The sequence below is a fragment of the Triticum dicoccoides genome, chromosome 3B (genome assembly GCF_002162155.2).
Source record: "Triticum dicoccoides isolate Atlit2015 ecotype Zavitan chromosome 3B, WEW_v2.0, whole genome shotgun sequence".
NCBI classification, from domain to species: Eukaryota; Viridiplantae; Streptophyta; class Magnoliopsida; order Poales; family Poaceae; genus Triticum; species Triticum dicoccoides.
Genome location: NC_041385.1, coordinates 703217598 through 703235188, shown reverse-complemented (window position 1 = coordinate 703235188; position 17591 = coordinate 703217598). Strand labels below are relative to the sequence as shown.

The window sequence follows — 17591 nt, the reverse complement described above, 5'->3', positions numbered from 1 at the left end:
CGACTGTGGCCTAATCGCTGGTCTGAGAGCGCATGGGCGCCGCCTCGCGTGCTTGATCTGGAGCTTAGTAGGTCAGGTGACTGAAGGGGGAGGGGGGTCGTCGACGGGGGGTGGGGTGGGGGAGGCGGCGGATCCAAGTCTGTCGGAGGGAGATGCTTCGCGGGGACACCTAGGAGCAACATCCGGGCCAAACCATGGCTACATCCCCTTCATGTAGACCCGACGCGTCCGTTTCCCCCCTCCACGTGTCGGCGGCGGCGCCGTCCGTGAGGGGGGCCACAACCCGGAGACGCGTGCCGCCTCTTCGGACATGCCACAACACCACCCCGCATGTATGAGGGCCCGGTACAACGCTCCGGTGGCATTGCTACCCCCCAGGGCCCCCGTCCCGGCTAACCCTGTAGCGTTTGACCACGGGATCTAGCCCTTTGACTTTGCACAGACGGGCTTTGACCAGTGGACCTCTCCACCCGGTTGTGTTAGGTCGGCCCAGAGGAACACTTTGGAGCAACATCCGGGCCAAACCCACAGCTACATCCACTCCGTGTAGACCCGACGCGTCCGTTTCCCCCCTCCAGGTGCCGGCGGCGGCGGCGTCCGTGAGGGGGGGGGGCACACCCCGGAGACGCGTGCTGGGCGTTTGCAACCGCCTCAACACTTCTAGATTTGTGAGGGGCCGCCTACGCAAGATTTGACGGTATGCTAGCCCCCGGAGGCCGCCGGCCACAGTCGTAGACGTGCGAAGAGCAATCCGCGTAGAGGGAAGTGTTCAGATACTTCTCCATCACAAAAAATTATGAAAAATTACCATCAGTCCTATAGCACATGTGCCCACGTTGTGTAAAAAACTCATGATTTTATCGCGCTCCAAGTATTTAATAATATTCACGCTGCATCGTTACCGCAGAATGTCTACTACCGTTTCATTGCCGTCCGTGAGGGGGGCCACAACCCGGAGACGCGTGCCGCCTCTTCGGACATGCCACAACACCACCCCGCATGTATGAGGGCCCGGTACGACGCTCCGGTGGCATTGCTACCCCCAGGGCCCCCGTCCCGGCTAACCCTGTAGCGTTTGACCACGGGATCTAGCCCTTTGACTTTGCACGGACGGGCTTTGACCAGTGGACCTCTCCACCCGGTTGTGTTAGGTCGGCCCAGAGGAACACTTTGGAGCAACATCCGGGCCAAACCCACAGCTACATCCACTCCGTGTAGACCCGACGCGTCCGTTTCCCCCCTCCAGGTGCCGGCGGCGGCGGCGTCCGTGAGGGGGGGGGCACACCCCGGAGACGCGTGCTGGGCGTTTGCAACTGCCTCAACACTTCCAAATTTGTGAGAGGCCGCCTACGCAAGATTTGACGGTATGCTAGCCCCCGGAGGCCGCCGGCCACAGTCGTAGACGTGCGAAGAGCAATCTGCGTAGAGGGAAGTGTTCAGATACTTCTCCATCACAAAAAATTATGAAAAATTACCATCAGTCCTATAGCACATGTGCCCACGTTGTGTAAAAAACTCATGATTTTATCGCGCTCCAAGTATTTAATAATATTCACGCTGCATCGTTACCGCAGAACGTCTACTACCGTTTCATTGCCGTCCGTGAGGGGGGCCACAACCCGGAGACGCGTGCCGCCTCTTCGGACATGCCACAACACCACCCCGCATGTATGAGGGCCCGGTACGACGCTCCGGTGGCATTGCTACCCCCCAGGGCCCCCGTCCCGGCTAACCCTGTAGCGTTTGACCACGGGATCTAGCCCTTTGACTTTGCACGGACGGGCTTTGACCAGTGGACCTCTCCACCCGGTTGTGTTAGGTCGGCCCAGAGGAACACTTTGGAGCAACATCCGGGCCAAACCCACAGCTACATCCAGTCCGTGTAGACCCGACGCGTCCGTTTCCCCCCTCCAGGTGCCGGCGGCGGCGGCGTCCGTGAGGGGGGGGCACGCCCCGGAGACGCGTGCTGGGCGTTTGCAACCGCCTCAACACTTCCAAATTTGTGAGAGGCCGCCTACGCAAGATTTGACGGTATGCTAGCCCCCGGAGGCCGCCGGCCACAGTCGTAGACGTGCGAAGAGCAATCCGCGTAGAGGGAAGTGTTCAGATACTTCTCCATCACAAAAAATTATGAAAAATTACCATCAGTCCTATAGCACATGTGCCCACGTTGTGTAAAAACTCATGATTTTATCGCGCTCCAAGTATTTAATAATATTCACGCTGCATCGTTACCGCAGAACGTCTACTACCGTTTCATTGCCGTCCGTGAGGGGGGCCACAACCCGGAGATGCGTGCCGCCTCTTCGGACATGCCACAACACCACCCCGCATGTATGAGGGCCCGGTACGACGCTCCGGTGGCATTGCTACCCCCCAGGGCCCCCGTCCCGGCTAACCCTGTAGCGTTTGACCACGGGATCTATCCCTTTGACTTTGCACGGACGGGCTTTGACCAGTGGACCTCTCCACCCGGTTGTGTTAGGTCGGCCCAGAGCAACACTTTGGAGCAACATCCGGGCCAAACCCACAGCTACATCCACTCCGTGTAGACCCGACGCGTCCGTTTCCCCCCTCCAGGTGCCGGCGGCGGCGGCGTCCGTGAGGGGGGGGGGGCACGCCCCAGAGACGCGTGCTGGGCGTTTGCAACCGCCTCAACACTTCCAAATTTGTGAGAGGCCGCCTACGCAAGATTTGATGGTATGCTAGCCCCCGGAGGCCGCCGGCCACAGTCGTAGACGTGCGAAGAGCAATCCGCGTAGAGGGAAGTGTTCAGATACTTCTCCATCACAAAAAATTATGAAAAATTACCATCAGTCCTATAGCACATGTGCCCACGTTGTGTAAAAAACTCATGATTTTATCGCGCTCCAAGTATTTAATAATATTCACGCTGCATCGTTACCGCAGAACGTCTACTACCGTTTCATTACCGTCCGTGAGGGGGGCCACAACCCGGAGACGCGTGCCGCCTCTTCGGACATGCCACAACACCACCCCGCATGTATGAGGGCCCGGTACGATGCTCCGGTGGCATTGCTACCCCCCAGGGCCCCCGTCCCGGCTAACCCTGTAGCGTTTGACCACGGGATCTAGCCCTTTGACTTTGCACGGACGGGCTTTGACCAGTGGACCTCTCCACCCGGTTGTGTTAGGTCGGCCCAGAGGAACACTTTGGAGCAACATCCGGGCCAAACCCACAGCTACATCCACTCCGTGTAGACCCGACGCGTCCGTTTCCCCCCTCCAGGTGCCGGCGGCGGCGGCGTCCGTGAGGGGGGGGGGGCACGCCCCGGAGACGCGTGCTGGGCGTTTGCAACCGCCTCAACACTTCCAAATTTGTGAGAGGCCGCCTACGCAAGATTTGACGGTATGCTAGCCCCCGGAGGCCGCCGGCCATAGTCGTAGACGTGCAAAGAGCAATCCGCGTAGAGGGAAGTGTTCAGATACTTCTCCATCACAAAAAATTATGAAAAATTACCATCAGTCCTATAGCACATGTGCCCACGTTGTGTAAAAAACTCATGATTTTATCGCGCTCCAAGTATTTAATAATATTCACGCTGCATCGTTACCGCAGAACGTCTACTACCGTTTCATTGCCGTCCGTGAGGGGGGCCACAACCCGGAGACGCGTGCCGCCTCTTCGGACATGCCACAACACCACCCCGCATGTATGAGGGCCCGGTACGATGCTCCGGTGGCATTGCTACCCCCCAGGGCCCCCGTCCCGGCTAACCCTGTAGCGTTTGACCACGGGATCTAGCCCTTTGACTTTGCACGGACGGGCTTTGACCAGTGGACCTCTCCACCCGGTTGTGTTAGGTCCCAGAGGAACACTTTGGAGCAACATCCGGGCCAAACCCACAGCTACATCCACTCCGTGTAGACCCGACGCGTCCGTTTCCCCCCTCCAGGTGCCGGCGGCGGCGGCGTCCGTGAGGGGGGGGGGCACGCCCCGGAGACGCGTGCTGGGCGTTTGCAACCGCCTCAACACTTCCAAATTTGTGAGAGGCCGCCTACGCAAGATTTGACGGTATGCTAGCCCCCGGAGGCCGCCGGCCACAGTCGTAGACGTGCGAAGAGCAATCCGCGTAGAGGGAAGTGTTCAGATACTTCTCCATCACAAAAAATTATGAAAAATTACCATCAGTCCTATAGCACATGTGCCCACGTTGTGTAAAAAACTCATGATTTTATCGCGCTCCAAGTATTTAATAATATTCACGCTGCATCGTTACCGCAGAACGTCTACTACCGTTTCATTGCCGTCCGTGAGGGGGGCCACAACCCGGAGACGCGTGCCGCCTCTTCGGACATGCCACAACACCACCCCGCATGTATGAGGGCCCGGTACGACGCTCCGGTGGCATTTCTACCCCCCAGGGCCCCCGTCCCGGCTAACCCTGTAGCGTTTGACCACGGGATCTAGCCCTTTGACTTTGCACGGACGGGCTTTGACCAGTGGACCTCTCCACCCGGTTGTGTTAGGTCGGCCCAGAGGAACACTTTGGAGCAACATCCGGGCCAAACCCACAGCTACATCCACTCCGTGTAGACCCGACGCGTCCGTTTCCCCCCTCCAGGTGCCGGCGGCGGCGGCGTCCGTGAGGGGGGGGGGGCACGCCCCGGAGACGCGTGCTGGGCGTTTGCAACCGCCTCAACACTTCCAAATTTGTGAGAGGCCGCCTACGCAAGATTTGACGGTATGCTAGCCCCCGGAGGCCGCCGGCCACAGTCGTAGACGTGCGAAGAGCAATCCGCGTAGAGGGAAGTGTTCAGATACTTCTCCATCACAAAAAATTATGAAAAATTACCATCAGTCCTATAGCACATGTGCCCACGTTGTGTAAAAAACTCATGATTTTATCGCGCTCCAAGTATATAATAATATTCACGCTGCATCGTTACCGCAGAACGTCTACTACCGTTTCATTGCCGTCCGTGAGGGGGGCCACAACCCGGAGACGCGTGCCGCCTCTTCGGACATGCCACAACACCACCCCGCATGTATGAGGGCCCGGTACGACGCTCCGGTGGCATTGCTACCCCCCAGGGCCCCCGTCCCGGCTAACCCTGTAGCGTTTGACCATGGGATCTAGCCCTTTGACTTTGCACGGACGGGCTTTGACCAGTGGACATCTCCACCCGGTTGTGTTAGGTCGGCCCAGAGGAACACTTTGGAGCAACATCCGGGCCAAACCCACAGCTACATCCACTCCGTGTAGACCCGACGCGTCCGTTTCCCCCCTCCAGGTGCCGGCGGCGGCGGCGTCCGTGAGTGGGGGGGCACGCCCCGGAGACGCGTGCTGGGCGTTTGCAACCGCCTCAACACTTCCAAATTTGTGAGAGGCCGCCTACGCAAGATTTGACGGTATGCTAGCCCCCGGAGGCCGCCGGCCACAGTCGTAGACGTGCGAAGAGCAATCCGCGTAGAGGGAAGTGTTCAGATACTTCTCCATCACAAAAAATTATGAAAAATTACCATCAGTCCTATAGCACATGTGCCCACGTTGTGTAAAAAACTCATGTTTTATCGCGCTCCAAGTATTTAATAATATTCACGCTGCATCGTTACCGCAGAACGTCTACTACCGTTTCATTGCCGTCCGTGAGGGGGGCCACAACCCGGAGACGCGTGCCGCCTCTTCGGACATGCCACAACACCACCCCGCATGTATGAGGGCCCGGTACGATGCTCCGGTGGCATTGCTACCCCCCAGGGCCCCCGTCCCGGCTAACCCTGTAGCGTTTGACCACGGGATCTAGCCCTTTGACTTTGCACGGACGGGCTTTGACCAGTGGACCTCTCCACCCGGTTGTGTTAGGTCGGCCCAGAGGAACACTTTGGAGCAACATCCGGGCCAAACCCACAGCTACATCCACTCCGTGTAGACCCGACGCGTCCGTTTCCCCCCTCCAGGTGCCGGCGGCGGCGGCGTCCGTGAGGGGGGGGGGGCACGCCCCGGAGACGCGTGCTGGGCGTTTGCAACCGCCTCAACACTTCCAAATTTGTGAGAGGCCGCCTACGCAAGATTTGACGGTATGCTAGCCCCCGGAGGCCGCCGGCCATAGTCGTAGACGTGCAAAGAGCAATCCGCGTAGAGGGAAGTGTTCAGATACTTCTCCATCACAAAAAATTATGAAAAATTACCATCAGTCCTATAGCACATGTGCCCACGTTGTGTAAAAAACTCATGATTTTATCGCGCTCCAAGTATTTAATAATATTCACGCTGCATCGTTACCGCAGAACGTCTACTACCGTTTCATTGCCGTCCGTGAGGGGGGCCACAACCCGGAGACGCGTGCCGCCTCTTCGGACATGCCACAACACCACCCCGCATGTATGAGGGCCCGGTACGATGCTCCGGTGGCATTGCTACCCCCCAGGGCCCCCGTCCCGGCTAACCCTGTAGCGTTTGACCACGGGATCTAGCCCTTTGACTTTGCACGGACGGGCTTTGACCAGTGGACCTCTCCACCCGGTTGTGTTAGGTCGGCCCAGAGGAACACTTTGGAGCAACATCCGGGCCAAACCCACAGCTACATCCACTCCGTGTAGACCCGACGCGTCCGTTTCCCCCCTCCAGGTGCCGGCGGTGGCGGCGTCCGTGAGGGGGGGCACACCCCGGAGACGCTGCTGGGCGTTTGCAACCTCCTCAACACTTCCAGATTTGTGAGAGGCCGCCTACGCAAGATTTGACGGTATGCTAGCCCCCGGAGGCCGCCGGCCACAGTCGTAGACGTGCGAAGAGCAATCCGCGTAGAGGGAAGTGTTCAGATACTTCTCCATCACAAAAAATTATGAAAAATTACCATCAGTCCTATAGCACATGTGCCCACGTTGTGTAAAAAACTCATGATTTTATCGCGCTCCAAGTATTTAATAATATTCACGTTGCATCGTTACCGCAGAACGTCTACTACCGTTTCATTGCCGTCCGTGAGGGGGGCCACAACCCGGAGACGCGTGCCGCCTCTTCGGACATGCCACAACACCACCCCGCATGTATGAGGGCCCGGTACGACGCTCCGGTGGCATTGCTACCCCCCAGGGCCCCCGTCCCGGCTAACCCTGTAGCGTTTGACCACGGGATCTAGCCCTTTGACTTTGCACGGACGGGCTTTGACCAGTGGACCTCTCCACCCGGTTGTGTTAGGTCGGCCCAGAGGAACACTTTGGAGCAACATCCGGGCCAAACCCACAGCTACATCCACTCCGTGTAGACCCGACGCGTCCGTTTCCCACCTCCAGGTGCCGGCGGCGGCGGCGTCCGTGAGGGGGGGGGCACGCCCCGGAGACGCGTGCTGGGCGTTTGCAACCGCCTCAACACTTCCAAATTTGTGAGAGGCCGCCTACGCAAGATTTGACGGTATGCTAGCCCCCGGAGGCCGCCGGCCACAGTCGTAGACGTGCGAAGAGCAATCCGCGTAGAGGGAAGTGTTCAGATACTTCTCCATCACAAAAAATTATGAAAAATTACCATCAGTCCTATAGCACATGTGCCCACGTTGTGTAAAAAACTCATGATTTTATCGCGCTCCAAGTATTTAATAATATTCACGCTGCATCGTTACCGCAGAACGTCTACTACCGTTTCATTGCCGTCCGTGAGGGGGGCCACAACCCGGAGACGCGTGCCACCTCTTTGGACATGCCACAACACCACCCCGCATGTATGAGGGCCCGGTACGACGCTCCGGTGGCATTGCTACCCCCCAGGGCCCCCGTCCCGGCTAACCCTGTAGCGTTTGACCATGGGATCTAGCCCTTTGACTTTGCACGGACGGGCTTTGACCAGTGGACATCTCCACCCGGTTGTGTTAGGTCGGCCCAGAGGAACACTTTGGAGCAACATCCGGGCCAAACCCACAGCTACATCCACTCCGTGTAGACCCGACGCGTCCGTTTCCCCCCTCTAGGTGCCGGCGGCGGCGGCGTCCGTGAGGGGGGGGGGGCACGCCCCGGAGACGCGTGCTGGGCGTTTGCAACCGCCTCAACACTTCCAAATTTGTGAGAGGCCGCCTACGCAAGATTTGACGGTATGCTAGCCCCCGGAGGCCGCCGGCCACAGTCGTAGACGTGCGAAGAGCAATCCGCGTAGAGGGAAGTGTTCAGATACTTCTCCATCACAAAAAATTATGAAAAATTACCATCAGTCCTATAGCACATGTGCCCACGTTGTGTAAAAAACACATGATTTTATCGCGCTCCAAGTATTTAATAATATTCACGCTGCATCGTTACCGCAGAACGTCTACTACCGTTTCATTGCCGTCCGTGAGGGGGGCCACAACCCGGAGACGCGTGCCGCCTCTTCGGACATGCCACAACACCACCCCGCATGTATGAGGGCCCGGTACGACGCTCCGGTGGCATTGCTACCCCCCAGGGCCCCCGTCCCGGCTAACCCTGTAGCGTTTGACCACGGGATCTAGCCCTTTGACTTTGCACGGACGGGCTTTGACCAGTGGACCTCTCCACCCGGTTGTGTTAGGTCGGCCCAGAGGAACACTTTGGAGCAACATCCGGGCCAAACCCACAGCTACATCCACTCCGTGTAGACCCGACGCGTCCGTTTCCCCCCTCCAGGTGCCGGCGGCGGCGGCGTCCGTGAGGGGGGGGGGGCACGCCCCGGAGACGCGTGCTGGGCGTTTGCAACCGCCTCAACACTTCCAAATTTGTGAGAGGCCGCCTACGCAAGATTTGACGGTATGCTAGCCCCCGGAGGCCGCCGGCCATAGTCGTAGACGTGCAAAGAGCAATCCGCGTAGAGGGAAGTGTTCAGATACTTCTCCATCACAAAAAATTATGAAAAATTACCATCAGTCCTATAGCACATGTGCCCACGTTGTGTAAAAAACTCATGATTTTATCGCGCTCCAAGTATTTAATAATATTCACGCTGCATCGTTACCGCAGAACGTCTACTACCGTTTCATTGCCGTCCGTGAGGGGGGCCACAACCCGGAGACGCGTGCCGCCTCTTCGGACATGCCACAACACCACCCCGCATGTATGAGGGCCCGGTACGATGCTCCGGTGGCATTGCTACCCCCCAGGGCCCCCGTCCCGGCTAACCCTGTAGCGTTTGACCACGGGATCTAGCCCTTTGACTTTGCACGGACGGGCTTTGACCAGTGGACCTCTCCACCCGGTTGTGTTAGGTCGGCCCAGAGGAACACTTTGGAGCAACATCCAGGCCAAACCCACAGCTACATCCACTCCGTGTAGACCCGACGCGTCCGTTTCCCCCCTCCAGGTGCCGGCGGCGGCGGCGTCCGTGAGGGGGGGGGGCACACCCCGGAGACGCGTGCTGGGCGTTTGCAACCGCCTCAACACTTCTAGATTTGTGAGAGGCCGCCTACGCAAGATTTGACGGTATGCTAGCCCCCGGAGGCCGCCGGCCACAGTCGTAGACGTGCGAAGAGCAATCCGCGTAGAGGGAAGTGTTCAGATACTTCTCCATCACAAAAAATTATGAAAAATTACCATCAGTCCTATAGCACATGTGCCCACGTTGTGTAAAAAACTCATGATTTTATCGCGCTCCAAGTATTTAATAATATTCACGCTGCATCGTTACCGCAGAACGTCTACTACCGTTTCATTGCCGTCCGTGAGGGGGGCCACAACCCGGAGACGCGTGCCGCCTCTTCGGACATGCCACAACACCACCCCGCATGTATGAGGGCCCGCTACGACGCTCCGGTGGCATTGCTACCCCCCAGGGCCCCCGTCCCGCCTAACCCTGGAGCGGTTGACCACGAGATCTAGCCTTCTGACTTCCCACGGACGGGCTTTGACCAGTGGACCTCTCCACCCGGTTGTGTTAGGTCGGCCCAGAGGGACACCCGGGAGCAACATCCGGGCAAAAACCACAGCTACATCCACTCCGTGTAGACCCGACGCGTCCGTTTCCCCCCTCCAGGTGCCGGCGGCGGTGCCGTCCATGAGGGGGGGCACACCGCGGATGTGAGGGGGGTCACTCTCTGGAGACGGGTGTCGGGCGTTTGCAACTGCCACAAAACTTCTGTCGGCATAGCTGTTTTTGATTTTAATAAAATATAAGGATCTATATTTAAAAGAACATGACCGCACATTATTAACGTGCTCGAAAAAATACAAACTATATATATATATATATATTCATAATATATGAAAAAAAATACAAACTACATATATATTCATATGTATGTTTATATTTAACATGCTACATGTTAGTTGATATAATAATACACAAAAAAACATTAAAAAATATGTAGGGAAAAAAATTTAACTATGCCGACGGCCTAGCCGTCGGCATAGATCCGACCAGCGTGCCGCGGATGACTGACGTGGCAGATATGCCGACGGCAGCCGTCGGCATAGCCTCTGCATGGTGCGGCCTGGATCAATGACGTGGCCTGCGGACCTATGCCGACGGCCCCCCGTCTAGGCCGTCGGCATAGCTCTGACGCCGTTTGCCAGGGGGTGGCCGGGCCCCACGGGTATGCCGACGGCGTTTGTAAGCCGACGGTAGCTGTCGGCGTATATGTAGATAGGCCGACGGCCGTTCTATGCCGACGGGTGCCGTCGGCTTATCTCTGCGTAGCCCGACGGCCTTTGTACGCCGACGGCCAGAACCAGGCTGTCGGCATATCTCCGGAGAAGCCGACGGGGGCGGTCGGCATTGTTCTGGCCGTCGGGGTATGGCCCTGTTCCGGTAGTGTAGGGATCCAGTACGAAACTGCTTTACTGCATGGTCCTGCTGGTTCAAGATACTGATACTCCATCTGTTTCTTTACTCTGCATATTAGGCCTCGCTACGACAAGCCTGACGTAAGACTACATTGGCGTGGTTAGAGCTTTGGTGTAAGAACAGGCCGCGAAGAGTACAAGCGGGCAGAGCCGATACAAGACCTCCCGTGGTTCCCGGTGCTCTAGCTCCACAAAGTCGCCCCCTGTAAGGGCGTCATTTTTACCCGACGCCTCGCAGTTCTATGTGTGTCTCATTCTTTTTCGCTTTTGCTATCGACCTACACACGCTTATGCGGTTATGCCAATGCAAGGAGTTGTACATGGTGTCAAAGTTTGGCGAGTGTTACCTGAATGAACGGTGGCGCTTGTGCTGCCATCTATATATATATATATACATGAGGAGGATGTAACTCAATCAACATCAGCCGAGGGTTGGCGTGCCATTCATTACCGGCGACTTAAACACATAGTATCATGCATGCACGTGAGATCTTACTACTCTACTTTACTATCCATCTTAGTAAGTTATTGATCGTTCTTCTTTCCTGGTGCTCTTCCATATTTCCAAGTGCTTTCCGGAAAATACATGTGCTATATATAAGCCACATTGCTCCAAATTTGTTGTTTCCACATATATGGTAAACTGTACATTTTTCTCCAAAGAAACTTACAGCACCACTGGATACTGCCAATCAGAATCCTCATAATATACAACACAAGGCACTTTGTTTCCTTGGTTCGTCACTCTTGCTGCCAGCCGAGCCGAACAACACATGGCTGTATCCTTCGGTCTCTCTTCTGAATCAGATAATATAAACCAGCGACACGAGAAACATAAGCCGGCATAGAGGTGCCAAACCTTCCCGTCGTCGATGGAGCAGAAAGAAAGAATCCGTCCGCAGTTTATTGTCTTAATTTTTATTCTTATTCTATATGAATACTATAGATTCTATCACTTCTTTTCCTTTCCTCTTGGGAAAAAAACAGTTGGCGCAATCACAGAGGAACTTCCTTGGAGCAAATCTGATTTTGCAGAATGTGGTAAACTACTGAACTGCATAGTGCCAATTTGCTAACTACGAATGCATTACAAAATCCACCTTGTAGAGTTGGGCTAGGTTCGCTCCTAGGGCTAGCAACAATTTATGTTCTATCATCAGTGAGCACCAATGGAACACTGCTAGCCCACAGAATCAGGCATAGCCAGTATCCATCTCTAAACAGAGAAGGGAAAACATCACAGTTTGGATCAGTTGACAGCACAAAATCTTGGCGAAACAGATACCAATGAGCAAGTTGTAAAAAATATATAAAATCGATAAATATACCATCTCAATAACAATGACGACAACAAACACCCACACCCAACAAGTAGCATGCCTTGATGAGCACAATCTCAATCTGACTTTAAAACAGTACACAACGCCAGTTAGCAACAATACCTGCTATTTGAGAAGTCCGGGCAAATGATTGATGCATATCGTAAGACTATCATTATCATCCCCTTCCCGAGTTCCCACGTCTCTGGCTGTGGAAGTAGCTGAGAAGAGCCTGCGCCTGCAGCAAATTCAAATTCTTAGCGAAATGATTCTGCAACTACATTTCTTCTAGCTGTAAATTTTGTTATCGTAAGTGGAAAACCTTCTCTCTTGCTCACGATGTTCCTGACCGTGACAGTGTGACTAAAGGGGGCAAAACACCCTCTTGAAGAACTATGCTGCAAGATCTGTTGCTGTTTTTGCATAGCTGAAGCAATGCCGCAACAGCATTTTCCTTCCCCCTCGCCGAACCCAGTTCGACAACATCAACAAGGGCTGGAATACCACGCGCCTGCCCAATCGCAGTCCTCCCTTCTGCTATCAAAGCAAGATTTGCCAAGACAGCTACAGCTTTGTCGACCATTCCAGCAGCAGGATCCATAAGCTTAACTAGGTGCTTCACCGCATCAGCTTGCACAATGCGACCCTTGTTCTCATCAAGTATGGATAAATTAAACAGTGCATGGGCTGCATCTTTTTTTCCTCGCGGGGTCCCATTTCGCAGCAAGTCCACGAGAGACTTGATGGCACCAGATCGTCCAACCCTCACTTTGTTTTCTTCAGTAATACAGAGACTGAACAAAGTAGCTGCTGAATTCTCTTTAGCTTCAGGGTTCCCTGTTTCCAGGACATGGATGAGAGGATCAATAGCATATGCATTCACGATGGCAATCTTATTGTTATCACTGATGGACAGATTGAGGAGGGATGTCACTGCATTTTCTTGGATCTTGGCATCTGGTGAATGAAGAAGACCAACTAGCAAGTTTATAGCCCCACAATCTGCAATGACAATCCTGTTCTCCATAGTTGTGCTTAGCTAGAAGGCGAATCTCTGATGTCGCTGATCTTTGACATTCTATGGAATCGCTTCTCAAATCATCGATTAGCTTGCGCACCTGATTCTCAATGGCAGAAAGATCACCCTGAGAATCCATGGACGAGGAAGATATTATTCTAGGAAATCCCCTATCAGATGCTTGTGGGCGAATAAATTGCTCTCTCATGCCGACATCACCCAATTTTGGCAGGATAAGCCAAAGTGTGCTTATCCTAGCACACTTTGTGCGCAGGGTGTTGTCCATGTAGACGTTAAAGCAGTGACGAATGTCAAGGAACTCCAGGTGGCAGCAATTATCCAGGATAGTTGTCAGTCCTTTATTTGTCAGGTCATTGCCAAACAGCTGCAAAGAGCGTAGCCCACGCATGGTTGCAATCCCCATGGCTTCATCATCCTTGTCGTAGTCACTAGCTTCAGAATCATACAACACATCCTTAATCAGTCTGAAGCTCTTCAGTTGTGGGCATGCTTTGCCAACAACCCCCAACACGCCACTCTCACCCACATTTGAACACAATGCAAGCTCGAGCTCCTCAAGCAAAGGGAATTTCACTATCGCCTCCATAAGTGCTTCATCACTAAATTTATAGCATGAAATGAGGCGAAGACTCTTGAGAGATGGTGCCCTGCAAATATAGCACTTGGATCTCAATACCCAACAAAAGTATTATAGAAAAGACATAAGCACACTGAATAAAAAAACAGGTAGCTAGAATGTATGTTCTGGCAGACTTGCATAGCCCGAATAGAACATTTCATAAATTCAGATAACTGTGTAGCATCATAGGACATTGGTACATACATAATTTAAAGGGGTTTACTGAGAATTCACTATATTTGAGAGAAGTTTCAGGGATGCTAAATTGTTGATGCCTGCAATTGCAGGTTGCAGATTAGGATAAATTCTGTGATTTAGGCAATGTCAGAATTATCCTATTATTGGAAACTTTCTGTGATTTAGCCATCCGTCCACAAGTGCTCCTATTAAGCCAGTCATCCCTTCTCCCTTGCCAATTAAGCATTACTAAATTTTACAAAGCTGCAGAGAACCTGAAGGTAGTATGGATAGGGATAAGTTTTCTCTTGCGCATTTTGTCTTTATCAAACTAAGAATAGTCACTGCCCTTGATGAAATATACATAAATTTAAAGAAAACGACTAATTCTAGTGTTAGTTTAGACTCAGCACTTCGTATTTGTTGTTTGCTTGTGTTCGTGGTCTTTGTAAGCTGTTCTCCTCAGCACTTTGTACCCATAGTTCAGCAAAATTGCATGATCACAAACAAAAAGCCCACAGAACTTTCCCACAGTGAATAAACGAAACCCAAAGGTACGCATACGTGGTAAATTGCAAGGAATTGGAACGGAAACAGAACGTGTAGCCAATGCGAAAGCGAAACAAATCAAAACGAAATCCCCTAAAATTGATGGTTAGGGGGGTCTCACTGGTCGGCGAGGCGGAGGAGGAAGTCGTGGTCGCCGGCATGCTAGCACCAGAACGCCTCACATCTCCCCGCGCTGCGGCGGACGGCGGCCTGCGCCATCCCGTGGAGGTTGAGCCTGCGGGAGAGATCGGCGTGGCCTAGCATGTTGATGCGGCGCCACAGCTCGGGCTCGTCGCGGGCGGCGGCGCGCCAGGAGCGGCACGCCTGGCCGGGCCCCATCAGGATGTCGACGTGGTCGAGCTTGTGGAGGATCGATGAGATCGCGTCCAGCGGCAGCTCCGCCCAGTTCCTCGTCTCCGCCTCCGCCGACACGAACGAGGAGGAAGAGGACATCGCGCACGCGCTAGGTGGGTTGCGACCCTTCGCGGCGAGGAAGCTGAGGTCAGCTGCGCCGCCTTGCAGTCGAGGAGGACCGCGCGCTCGACGCCGGCCAGCAGTCGCCGTCTCGCCGGAGCCCGCCGTGTACAAGCGGGTTTTGCAGTTCGAGGGAAACGGAATGGGAGTTTACAGGAGGAATTTGTTGAGAGAAAAGAATTGAGAAGAAGGGAACTAGTATCAGTCCCCGTCACACATAGGCTGTGTTGGGAGTTGCTTGTGGGGATTTGACAGCCCCTGGTATGCAATGTCACAGTCACACCGAACAAATGAAAAACGGAAAATAGATCAGGGAAATGTATCTTGAATTAGGTTTTGGTCTCACTTTATAAATAAAGTCACGTGATCGAACGATACAAGGTGATGAGAAAACCCTCCCGCAAACCATAACAAAGATAGAAACAGTCAAAGTGGTTATTTGCCGTGGTTAGCCCCAACTGGCTGGCATCTCTTTATATTGATAGATCAACTTATACAACAAAAAAAATACAATGGTATACAACACGTACACTTATACAAAAAAAATACAACTCTAACACTCCCCCTCAATCTAAACCATCATGAACAAGGTTTAGATTAGAACGGAATCGACAAAGTGTGAGTTGAGTAGTAGGCTTCGTGAACACGTCAGCCAACTGATCACCAGTGAAGATAAACCGAACATCAAGGGCACCCAAGGCAACCTGCTCACGCACAAAGTGGAAATCAACCTCGATATGCTTCGTGCGGGCGTGAAAAACTGGATTGGCAGATAAGTATGTGGCTCCAATGTTGTCACACCACAAAACAGGAGGTTGGCAAAGAAACACACCAAGCTCCTTCAACACCGACTGTATCCATATGGCCTCAGCGTGCCATTTGCCAAAGCCTTGTACTCTGCCTCTGTACTAGAGCGAGAAACCGTGGGTTGCTTTCGAGAACTCCAGGATACCAGATTGGGTCCAAGAAAAATGGCAAAACCACCCATGGAACGACGATCATCAGAATAGCCCACCCAATCTGCATCAGTGAAGATACCCAGTCCGTAGATGCTGAGCGCCGGAAATGCAAGCCAGTAGACACGGTGCCTTGGATATATCGAAGGATGCGCTTCACTGCCTCATAGTGAGCGGTAGTAGGCTGCGACAAGTACTGGCACACCTTGTTGACAGCAAATGATAGGTCAGGACGCGTCAGGGTGAGATACTGTAGACCCCCAACAAGACTCATGTACTTGAAAGTATCCTCAGAGCTCAGCGGTTCACCTTGATCTCGAGACAATTTGTTGGAAGTAGACATAAGGGAGTAGTAACGGGCCGACATTGCTCCATGTTGGCCTGGTGCAAGAGATCAAGAGCATATTTGTGTTGCGTCAACACCATACCCTCAGAATTATAAGCAGCCTCAATACCAAGGAAATACTCCAGGCGCCCAAGGTCCTTGATAGGAAAAGAACCAGAAAGAGTGGCAACCAACTTCTCAACAGCAAATGAAGAGGATCCAGCCAAGACGATGTCATCAACATAGACAAGCACATATATGACAACTCCCTGATGATCGAAGATGAACAGAGAGGTATCTGCCTTGCTAGCAAAAAAACTGAGCTGATGAAGCTTGTCACTGAAGCGTGCATACCAGGCACGAGGTGACTGTTTGAGACCATAGAGAGCACGCTGCAGTTTGCAAACATAATGAGGGGACCGCGAATTCTCAAAACCAGGAGGCTGTTGCATCTACACTTCCTCAAAAAGAAAACCATGAAGGAAGGCATTACTCACATCAATCTGACGAAGGCACCAACCACGAGAGATAGCAAGAGAAAGCACCAGGCGGACTGTGACTGGTTTAACCACAGGGCTGAAAGTATCATGATAATCTATGCCGTACTGCTGTGTGAAACCTTGAGCCACAATCCTCGCCTTGTATTTATCAATTGAACCATTAGGACGGAACTTCATTTTGAAGATCCACTTGCCAACAATGTTAGTGCCAGGTGGACGAGGTACCAATATCCATGTCTTGTTCGCCTGAAGAGCCTCGAACTCAGCTTCCATAGCAGCACACCAAGCCGACTTAGAGAGAGATCAATGCGAAGATATGCTGGCTCCACCATAAATGCCCGGCGGCGATAGGGATCATATACCGAACCGTGCAATCCCGATACACATTGGGACGGGAGATAGCTGTTGGGGAACGTAGCAAAAATTCAAAATTTTCCTATGTGTCACCAAGATCTATCTATGGAGAGACTAGCAACAAGGGGAAGGAGAGTGCATCTACATACCCTTGTAGATCGCTAAGCGGAAGCGTTCAAGAGAACGGGATTGAAGGAGTCGTACTCGTCATGATCCAAATCACCGGAGATCCTAGTGCCGAACGGACGACACCTCTGCGTTCAACACACGTACAGCCCGGTAACGTCTCCCATGCCTTGATCCAGCAAGGAGAGAGGGAGAGGTTGAGCAAGACTCCATCCAGCAGCAGCACGATGGCGTGGTGGTGGTGGAGGAGCATGGTAATCTTGCAGGGCTTCGCCAAGCACCGCGGGAGAGGAGGAGGACTTGGGACAGGGGGAGGGTTGCGCCAGAACTTTGGTAAAGCTCCCATGCACCTCCCCACTATATATAGGGGTGGAGGGGGCTGGTTCCTTGCCCTCCAAGTCCATTGGGG

At 53.6% G+C, this 17591-nt stretch overlaps 1 pseudogene; it reads right to left on the bottom strand.

The window, feature by feature from the left end:
* Positions 1-12241: 12241 nt before the first annotated feature.
* LOC119279831 lies at positions 12242-16975 on the bottom strand (annotated as a pseudogene).
* Positions 16976-17591: the final 616 nt, after the last annotated feature.